Here is a 10,429-nt window from a genome sequence, read left to right on the forward strand (position 1 = left end):
TCTTTTTCAAAATTGTTTGCAATAAAATTGGACTATTAGATTGATATTCTTTAAATTATCTGACGTGATATATAAATACTTATATAAATATGTGAATGCAAGTAACACTGTTTTTTAAAGCGATTTCTAGTGAAATTTTAGTAATTTAAAGTAATTCAAATTCAAATTTTATTTGCTGACATTTTGATTTAGAAAATATTTCATTCAGCAAGTACGATTTTTAATTGTTACAATTTCAAACAGGATCACCGTTGTTTGACATAATTACGAATTTGATTTAAGTCACGTTGCCGCGTGACATTATTTTAAATTGGATTTAAATGAGATTTTTGTTTGAGATTATATTAAAGGGGAACATTGTTGTTTGACGTTATGTTAAATTGGATTTAAATGGGATTTTTGTTTGAGATTGCATTAAAAGGGGGCCGTTATTGTTTGACATTAATTTAAATTGGATTTAAATGAGATTTTTGTTTGTAATGATATTAAAGGGGGCCATTGACGCTTCAAGTTATTTTAAATGGAATCGAAGTGAAATTTTAGTAAATGAAAGTATTTCAAATATGGTGCAAAAAATACAGACATATTTTAAATATAAGATTCAGATAGATCATTAACTCGCAATTATTTTCTACAATATTTAAATAAGTCCGTTGCTCCACGTCTTTATTTCAAATAAATTAAAGGAAATTGAAATAATATTTTCTTCTAAAATTATACCGAGCCCAATTTCAAAGTTTTGAAATAAATAATTAACGACGATAAACGACCATAATAAATTCTGTAAAAAAGTATATATTTCCTACAAACGACTTACAAAATACCGTATCATTTTGACACAGATATTTTGATGTCAATACACTTGTACGACAATATTCCTTTAAAAATAAATTACTTATACCACAAAATGTTTATTTTGTTTAAGACGCGCCAAATTGACAGTCCAATATGTGCAGAAGAAATCTCCGTAAACCTAGTGTTAAAATCGGAGTTATAGCGAACGAAATTACGTCCGCGACCTTTCAGGAGCAGGTGTTCGGTTTAATTGAGCCTCTCTCTCTCTCTCCTCGCGTTGGTTAGTATTTCCACGCGGAGCGAATGCTCCGTTGCAGTCTGTTTATGGAATAAAACTTATTGGCCGCGCCTGTAATTAGAACGTGTCAGCCGATCCGTGGAAAAAGAAATTCGCTTTGAAGTCGCTCGGGGAAAATTCGTGGCTCACCGTTTGAAAAAAAAAAAAATATATATATATGAATATAATATCTCGAGCCAATTAAAAATTCCAACGAGAACTTCGAGCACGGCCTACGACTCTTTAAGTCGACGGGGATTCCAATTTGCCTTGATAATTTCAACTTTCGTTTATTCGATTTACTTTTCGACGGACCGACGGCGTTAAACGACTTTACCTAATTAACAAGACTCGCATAACGAGCACAATATTTGGAGAATCTCTCGCAAAGGACACGGCGCCTCTACGAATTTAATCCGGATCTCTTTCCTGGTAAATAAATGGAGAACTAACGCCACTTATTGGACTGCCGGGCTTGTCTAGCAGTGACTGTACCGTTTTGCAATTATGGAAAACTATAAGAAGTGTCGCGGGAAATACTACGTGATTTTCTACGTTTATGGAAATATCGTGATTTGATCTTTTAAAAATGATAATTAAAAATGATAATTATTTGAGAACTTCTTAATGTTAATATTATTAGGACACATATGTTTCCTTTTTCAAAGCCAATAATGTAATTACCATGTTATATCATCGTTTAAATAAATTACATACTTTGGTCACAAAGAAAAGAACCATAATTATTTTTAATTATTTATCTATTTATTATTGCTGCTTTAAATCGTATAAGGCTTATGCAGCAGACTTATCTTTAATTATTAAAATATTTATGGTAACTTCGTGTTCCCTTGATAAAAGAATATCAAATTTTAATCGAATTTGTAATAAAGGATGATGTTATTTGATTTATTCATTTCTGGCAATCGTACTTTCATTATTTTAACTGTTAATTCAATTTTAAACATTAAACGTTTAAAAATCATATTAAATATTTACAAAATTGTCAAGAATTAAATTAAACATATTGCTGGTACATACGGAACATCCTAATATATTCTGGCACAGCAATTACAATTAATCGAAAATCCTGCTCGTTACAAATAATCGTTATCGATGATACTTATAATAATTTTCGAGGAGGAGAATTTATTCCAACTATTTATACGAGTTATTGGCGAGGAAATTTCGGTTTTGGTCACTTGTAATACTTATCCGTGACGGAAACGTTATTTCGATTATTAATAATTATCATCGACGTGAAACGTTTATTGGAATTGTTCGTTGAAAGTGGTCAATGAAAGAAATTGCCTTTTTATAATTATTCGCTGGTTGAAAGAGAATGTTAAAGTTATATCTACAACTTGAAAGTATTCATCTCGAAAAGTGTCATTTTTGATATATTATAATTTTATTTTAATTACATTATATAATATATTATATTATATAAGCGTATATAATAAGAACAATAATAAACATTTCGATGTGAAATTTTTATTACAGTTTTCCTGCACGATGTTGAACAAAATTTAATTTCTTTCATTTCTTTATTAAAGAAAAAAAATCATATTGGATATTATAATATAGTATAATATATTGTTCATATAATATAAATATTTAAATATCACATATGAATGTGATATTTTGTTATGTTTCATTTTTAATATATAGGTGTGTCTCACCTGAGGGAGACTATTTCCAAATAATTGTAAACCCTAAATAACTTCCACATTTCCATTGATATTTAAACAAAAACCAAAAAAACTATATTTGTATAGTCTCAAATTCTGTCATTTTTAATATAGAAAAATACAAATGTTATACGTTTAACCCAACATCTTCTATCGTCCTTCTCTTAGTTCAAAAATATCTATCAATATTTAAGATATTATTTATAATATTTTATATCTGCAGAATGTCTAAAAAATGATCCAATTAATTCTTGCAAAATTTAAGAATGAATAATGAGAATAATAAAACCAAGTTCGCTTCAAGTAAACCTAAAATAAGAACCCTACGCAAATTAATCTTTAAATCACTGCGCACAATGAATATCGCTGACAACGTAAACCTTACGTCGACCCTATAACAATTGCTCCGCCGTGTTAACCCTTTGCACTCGGAGCCATTTTAACTGTAAAACTGAATTAATTTTCCTTTTCGTGGTATTTCCACTCTATTTAACCTCTTAACGTACCATTTTCTTCACAGTTACTGCGATTGGGAATTTTTCAATTGGTATAATTTCTTAAAAGAGGCCGAACATTAATGTTTATTCCATGCTTAAACATACTTAAATGCTTAAATATTAATAACAAGGGGTTAGAATATTATTTCAACTATAAAGAACGGAATAACAACCATACTTAATAATTTATTACTACCAATTGTCATCACGAGTCGGACTCGTCAAAGTACGGTAAGGAGTTAACAAAATACATTTTTATGCATACAAAATTTATTCTTGTGACTCCTACCAACAGTCTTACTACTTGACAATGTTTTAAATCTAAACCTTATTGTTACAAAAATGATTTTGGAATGTAATGGAATAATTTTAGTGGTGCCTCAGAGTCACCACTCGAGTGCAAAGGGTTAACCTCTCCCTCGAGCCGACACCGTCTCGCCACGATAAACGCAGACACGTCATCGACGACGGGGTTTTTACGGGGTCGGATCATCGTCGGTGTTACCCCTGGATCACGGACAATAAGAGGTCGCGGTGCGCGTCGTTCCGATATCACTCATTACCGCTAATTGACTCTGCCGTACTCGGCGATACGGGACAAAGGATACTAATACATTCCCAAGATTCCGGGCGCGAACAGTAATTAGGAAGGACATTCTGGGCGCGCAACGGAAATTCTTGCTGCGGTGCATTGTACGGTGCCGTGCCCGCGTTGCGGTCGCATACGCGCGGAATCAAGGTTGCCGCCGCCGCTGCCGCCGCGTTTCCTGGTCCGCGTCCGCCTGTACGTGGGATTTTTCGGTGTCCCTTGGGGCGGAAGGATACGTCGTGGCCAGAAGTGGGGAGAACACACCGGTAGGTGGACAGCCTTTGCTCCGCACCCGGTGGTAATGAGGGACCCGCGCGATACTCGAGAGGAATGAAACCGGACCGGTTGGAAATGGACAGATTCGACGCTTCCGGACCCGGCGTGTCCTCTGCACGCGGCACAGCGCGCGATTCTTTTCAAAAGAGAGACGAGAATTGCCGATGCTTGGAAGCTTACTTTATTTGCGAATTGTGTGGTTAACACTGGAACTACCAAGGGGGGTCAAAATGACTTGTTTGACATTTTTTTAAATTATAACTCATTTCTAAGATAGACAAATAATTAATTTTGTAAAACTGTTATGTTTTTCTTTTTTATCATTTTGTTGTTTTGTATGCAGTATACCTACATATAGCGAGATGAGTCATTTTGACCTCCTCCCTCACGGATCATTGGTTTTCGGTACTGTTCTGTTGTATCGTGGAAATTATTGTGACACGTTACTTGTGACACGACCTTTAGTCGTATATGAAAATATTTCAAACTTAAAGATATGTCAACAACCAAAAAATGTTTTTCCTACCACTTACGCTGTTTGACTTGGTCATCACTTGCAGTATTTATTGCAGGCAAGTTTCCTCAGATTACTTTCAGTCGATCATTTTATGCATAAGTATTTTATAAATTTTTGCTATTCTATTACTATTATTATTCAGGTTATATTCAATTTTTGTCCATAAAAATAAAGAATATATAAAAACTAAAAATTGCTGTCTTTTCTTAAATGGCTTGGTAATTTAAGAAACAAGTCCTTTTGACCCCTCCGGTAGAAGTAGGTATACCTCAGTCGTACATTAATATTACTGTACATTAATATTATTATAGTGTATTATGTATATTTATTATAATATTATATATATTTATTATAGTATTATATATATTTATTATTAGTATCATATAATTATTATTAGTGTTATACACATATTTCTTCTTCCTTAACCACTTCGGTACGAGCGTCGACTATAGTCGACGGCCACCGATGAACACGCACAGCCGAGTGTCGACTATAGTCGACGGCCGTGATATGAACGCACACGGCCGAGCATCGACTATAGTCGACTATAGTCGACTGCCAAGAACTTTTGCCTTATCTCTACAAATGCAGTGTTTACGTCCAGAAATACACATAAATAAGCTTTTCTGGTCAAAGATCTGTAAAAGAGCAAAACGGATTCACTGTCGATGCACGAAGTAGCATGCGCATGGTGAGTGCCGGCTGTGGGCACAGTTTCGTGGCCGATGCGCGCCGTACCGAAGTGGTTAATAATTTCCACGATAAACAACACAGTTTTTATTTCTTACATTTTTTCTTGTAATTTCGTTCCTAAATTTTCATATTAAAATAGACAAATTTTCCTTTAATTTACAGGAAATAAATATCATTTATATCTAATATGAATGCAGAACGGTTCATATGACACAATAAATCAATCTTAGACAACAAATATCGTCTATTAATTAAAAAGAAAAAGGGAGGAACTTATGGGACACCGTAATATTGACGCGAGACTTGCACCGGGCCCCGCAGTCTCTGAGCTCGGCACTGGCCGGCGCGACGCGTTGTTGGCCGCGAAAAGGGAGGGAAAAACGAAAAGGGCGGAGAACGGAAAGGGAGCGAGAGAACCTTTTCCTCGGAAGCCCTTTCGCAATTCTCCATGACGGCGTGTAACGAGCGACCGATGAAACTCTAACGAGCCTTGCCCATGACTCGCGTTTCATCGCAAATAGTCTTGCATGGCCACGCCACCCACACGACCGTCCTCTCTCTTCTCTCTCTTCTCTCTCTCACTCTGGTCCTATGTATTCAGGTTTCCCGGTTAATTTGCCGCGTATCCTCGCGCATCCCATGAGCTCCGGTTCGGTTAATAGGGAGAGCCCGGCTGATTCGTGATTTTTCCCGGATTGAGTCACTCGATAACGGACTGCCGACGGGGCTTTGTCCTCGGATCTCTGCCTGTTTGCTGGCCACGTGTACCGTGTGGAATCGTTTCGATTAGTATACACTCACGGATGTAGAAGGGGGTTGTAGCGTGCGAGCACGTTAGGCTCCCTGCGGCACAATAAATGTATACGAAAGGCATTTGCAACTCGATTTTTAATGCTGTAGTGTATTTCATACGGGAACTGTTTCATTTATTTAGTTAGTTGTTGATGCTTTTGGCGTTGTTAGACTAATACAAGATTGTTACTGTTTATAGGTAGAGTATACTATAGTAAAGTATAGTATTCTATATTATAGTAATAGTATGTATCGCTATATGGATATGTTTGATATTATTTATTAGCGTGGGTTTACAATGGGTTGAATTAAATCAATTTAAATTATTTATAATGTGAAAAGATTAATTGAAACTAAAACTGCAGGTGAAGTAATTATAATTTAGCAAAATTATTGCAAGAAGATTTAAAATTATATTTGATTTTCTATTCTAATTTGCAGTCTAATTGTTATTATTATTAGTTTCTAAACTGTTATTAGACATTGTTTAAGAAAATTATAAATTATTTTGGCATAGCTTTGACATAGTCTTGCTATTATTATATCGGTAATAACGTGAAGTCTCGATTGATTTAAACTTAAATTTCTGTGGTAATATACAGGGTGTATCATTTAAATCTTTCACCTCAATTTTTCTTCTAAACTATATGTTATATAAAAATATGTTTCGAAGAAAAGTTGTTCAAAATAAAGACCATTACTAGGTGAGACCATTACTCAATAATAAAGACCATTATTTATTGCTATTTTCTTTTTAGCAAAATATATCATCTTAAATTTATTATTCATAATATCCAACACTTAATCACGCGAGTCGAAAAATTATTGAATACTGAATAAAAAATGATTAAACTGCAATGCCTCAGAAATTAATGTTTATCAAACTTAAATGACTCTTTCTATTAGTTCGATCGTTTTTAAATTTCCCATAGAAACTTTTTTTTCCTAAAAGATCATGCATCTTCGACGAAAGGATTATTTAATTTCGCGACAGTTTTATTCCGTGCAGCCTCGAAAAATGAAGCTGCCACGATAGTTTCAACGGCGAACGCATTAACAAACCGCGGGTTTCATACATTTATAATCGAAACGGGCGGGGATTTTAAAGAGCGGGGAATTTTCACGGGAACATTAACATTTAAATTAGGGGGGGTTTTGCAAGTAATCCGGTCGGACCCGTTCGAGACAACGGAAGTGATCTTGCTATTGTTTCATTAAGGGTAGGCGGCACTAGGGCGCCTTTATCTCCGTTTCTTACCGTCAGCAAGATCCATCTACTGTCAAGCAGCTCCATATTATGGAAGGTGTATGGTGATCCTATTATAGGAAGATCGATCAGCCTAACTTATAGGTCAGCCTGAAGTAAAAAAGAACACGTAGCTTAGCGTCATCGATTTTTCAAAGGGTAAGTTACATTTGATTCGCGACGGTGCATCGCAAAATCGAGTCGCAGTTAATTGTAATTTTGAAAGGCAGTGTACTGTTATTATAAGTAAAGTCTTCTTAAAGGTAAAGTGCTTCTTTATATTTCTTTATATTTACTTATAACTTTTATCAGAAATCTTTTCTATTATCTTCTGCTTCTTTCTTTAACCCTTTGATCAGACTTCTGCAATAATTTTTCTGCTTCACATAATATTCATAATTAATGTCAGAGTTATTTCTTCTTTTTCACATTTATTATAATCAATTTTATCTTGCAATATAAAATTAATTTGAATCTATTAAAAATATTATAATTGACTATTAACTTGAATGCATTAGAGATATTATAATATAACATTTGTGTTTAAAATTTACTCAAAAATTTTGTTAGATTTTAAACATATAAATTTATTTTAATTCACGTCATCCTCCTCATTAATTAAACTATATTTATATAAGAAATTTCACTATAATTCAAATATCTAAAATTCATCACAAATAAATTTCTGTAAAACTACATTTTATATACATTTTAAATACAAATTAATATTTCTATTACATTTCTTAATATTACATTATTAAATTTAGATATTTAAATTTAAATTTCTTTGAAAATTCATTTAAAATTTTATAGAAACTCTATAATAATTAAACACATATATACGCTAATATAAATATAATTAAAATTCTACTTTAACAGAACAGCTAAGAAAAGCAGATAAAAGGGTTTATAAGGTTGCAACATATAAAAATTAAAGTCACCGACAACTAAACATTCAAGCAACAATAATCAAGCCCCGTTTCCATACGGCACCCTGACATCACTATACAAGTGTTAAAAAATAGTCGGCTGTTTTTAAGCACCGGGGTCACAGATAAAAATATTATGCAGCAAACTTTGTTCGCGATCGACCTAACTGTGTTTGCCCCGGCGCGATCTCGGTCACTCGATTTTAGCCACACACGTCGTGTCCCGGAGTCGTACGACTCCGACTATTATACATAGACACGGGGGTCTTGATTTGATGGTCATTGATCGTATTAGCTCCTCGGGAATGTAGGTCGCCTTTAATGGAGAAATTATCGGTGTGAAACTTCGCGAACCCAAAATTGGTACACGCAAGCATTCGCAGCGTCCTTCGAGCAACCAGAGAGCCCATCGTCCGCTTTACGGTTCGCTCTGTAAAGAAGAGATTTTATCGCGTGCTAGCAACAAACGATACCCTCCATTTATCTTGACACAGTTCTTTCCGTGAAATGCGCTCTGAAATGTGACCTTACGATTACGCATGCATTTAGTTAGAACCGGCGATACGCGTGGAACGCGAGAAACGCGAGAAACGCGAGAACGTTGCGACCAGTGGTCGATGTTCAATCGATGTTTCGTTTATTTGTTCCTTTTTTCGTTTGTTTGTTATTTGTTCAAAGACCGAGTTAAGGTATTTCAGAGAAGATTAATTAACCCGTTGATTGCGAGAGACTTTGATACGCACCGACCTTATTGTACGGCAAGAATTGACTTACGATTTACTATTTATTTATCTTATTATCTATTATTTATTCTCTAGATCCTAATTGTTTTAAAATGACCTTTGTAAAAATTGGGATTTGCATGAAGATATACAGTCTACTAATTTATTTATTTGTCGTATTATATATTATTTATCCTCTACATTTATATCTAATTTTTGTAAAATGATATTTATAAAAATAAAAATGTATAGTCCACTAATCTATTCACTTATCCTCTAAATTTGATTCCTCAATTTTTATAAAATAACCTTTACAAAAATAAAAATATACAGTTTACTAATCTATTCATTTATCCTCTATATTTATTCCCAATTTTTATAAAATAACCCCTTTACAAAAATAAGGTTATACAGTCCACTAATCTGTTTATTTATCCTCTACATTTAATCCCAATTTGTATAAAATTTATACTTTATATAAAATTTCTCATTTATATAAAATTTATACTTTATATAAAATTTCTCATTTATATAAAATTTCTCATTTATATAAAATTTCTCATTTATATAAAATTTCTCATTTATAAAATCTATTCCAAAAATAAAGAATTACATTCCAGTAATCACTTATCTTTTACATTCATTCCAAAGTTTTATAAAATAACCTACTTAAATAGAAACGTCCACAAACAACCACAGTGCTCTAATCATTATTAACCATCCCTCAACTCGAGCATCCCCCATCGGACGTCGTACCAACTGCAACCAATCTGCTTACAAATAATCTACTTATTACCATCCGATTCGAGGCTGTACGAAACCGCCACAGACCTCTCGCGGTTAATTAAAAAAAAAAGGAAACTTCGCTCCACGAAAGAACTCTTTGTCTTTCGCGTTTCGCGTGCCGTTCGATTACCGCGGCTATTAATTACAGCGGGGCTCGCCGGCGAACAAAAAGAAAAAGTTCGAGCGGTAAAGCTATCAGGCGAACTTTCCGCGGCGCGGAACAATTCGCGCGGACAGGCCAGTGTCTTGTTGCGAACCGAAAAGGGAACAAAGGGAATCGGTTGTATACTGTTTTTCGTCAGAGCATCTCGGATTTCTTTAAAACCATAGTCCGCGTTGCTACGACGATCGACACAGTCTGCGTGAAGATCTTCGCGCACACCGTCAGTTTCCTTCCAGATTTCATCTCTGCAACTTCGCCGTTTCTTAAAATATACGCGCCGCAACAACGGTACAAGATATTTTGGGCGTTTGTGCCACACCTACATGGAGGCATGATTCATGACCCCAGTGTGGAATAATAGTGCGGTGATAGCGAACGTTAGCGTAATCTGTGTCGTTTTATATACATTTTACAACTTCTGGATTACAACATTTACAACTGAACGGGTGAGTTTTC

This window comes from Augochlora pura, chromosome 5 (assembly GCF_028453695.1).
Source record: "Augochlora pura isolate Apur16 chromosome 5, APUR_v2.2.1, whole genome shotgun sequence".
Classification (NCBI taxonomy): domain Eukaryota; kingdom Metazoa; phylum Arthropoda; class Insecta; order Hymenoptera; family Halictidae; genus Augochlora; species Augochlora pura.